Here is a 1564-nt window from a genome sequence, read left to right as displayed (position 1 = left end):
GCTGGAAATGTATTATGTTTTTGTCATTATTACAACAATACAACTTGCTATTTGCTGGATAAGCAAGCTGCAATCGGACATTATTTTTTATGGTGTTACTTTAGGATATTGTGAGAAAGAACAAAGATATGCGTCCCTGGCGTCCACGCCTATTCCCTCACCAGGCGCCTATATACTTGATTGGGACCAAGATCGCAGGGGTGGGGGCTGGTCGCTCTCCGCTCTGCACCTTGCAAAATTGATGCGTGTGTGTGTGATGCCTCAGATATGTGTCAATGCTATATATTTTCGGTCTCTGTCCATGTTATTTGTGGCGCTCGTTTATGTTCGTGTCTGTTGTGCTCTGTGGCTTGTTTCATTTGTGCTATACCGACAATAACACGCGGCTGGGTTTCGCGCAGCACAATACGCCGCTCTCCTGGTTTTTTTATTTTTTATCTAAGCCTAAAGCGTGCTGCGTATAATGGATACTGCCCGCACTGATGAGCGCTCGTTTTGTACTTAATTTTTATATAAAATTGGAGTGATTGGGTGGTGACGCAGTTATGTAAAAAACATGGGTGTGCTGATAACGTGACTAGTTTCCGAATATCTCCAATTGTACGATGTGAGTTACGTGAAATTAACGTAATTGTCTGAGTATATTCTCGTTATCTCCTCTGATCTCCTGTGTGCATCTTCTACTATGAGATAGAGGCGTATATCATGCGTGTTGATTCCCACGTTGCATTATATGTTTCATACAATTGGAGCGGGGCCTTCTGCTACAATTGAGTAGGTTCGCTCTAAGGTTTCTCTTAGGTCGTTTCATTGTTTATTCGCAGACTTTCAGATTGTGGCATGTTTCGGCTATAGTTTCTCCTGCTGCTTCTCTTGGCACAGTGTTGATCTAGCTGCAGATGCAGCAGCAAGATTCCCTCATGGCGAGCTCTCCTCCTCTCCTTTTCGAAGGGTGTTAACTTCGCCCTAATTGTAAGTTCAGTTTAGACCATTAAAATTGCGCGCTCGCAGCGGTGAATGCTTGTTGATGCCGCGAATGTAGATCTGAGTATAGTGATATTTCAGGATGTGTGGAGGATAGAATGTACTCTCTTCATATATATATATCCTCTACCCACCATGAACTTCATAGTCAAAGTACAGGTCCAGACTTACTGATGACTCTTCAAGCCATACTAAGGTTTCAACTGGCTCCTCCCTCAACCAATGTGGCTCAGGCTGTGTGAGAAGAAGCGCTGCCCACCTGTTCCTAAATACGTTCCCACAGACTAACTGATTCTCATTACGTTTGCTAGAACGTATTTTTCTTCCCACGTTACGTTTGTTATGAACGTTCATCTCAACATACTTTTATTTTACCTATTCTTGCTCATTTTGTCTGGGCTTATAATAATGATGATAGGTCATTATAAATCTTTTGGCACACTTTTGAATGAGAATCGGGCTCGATATATGGTTAATTAATCAGTAGCGAGGCTGTTAATTTTCCAGCTGCTTACTCTCATGAGCGAGGCAGACAATAATGTTTTACATGCCCCCACCCGTGGATAGATAACGCATTGCT

The sequence above is a fragment of the Notothenia coriiceps genome, unplaced genomic scaffold (assembly GCF_000735185.1).
Source record: "Notothenia coriiceps isolate Sejong01 unplaced genomic scaffold, NC01 NC01_scaffold00023979, whole genome shotgun sequence".
Classification (NCBI taxonomy): domain Eukaryota; kingdom Metazoa; phylum Chordata; class Actinopteri; order Perciformes; family Nototheniidae; genus Notothenia; species Notothenia coriiceps.
Note: the sequence above shows the minus strand (reverse complement) of the source record.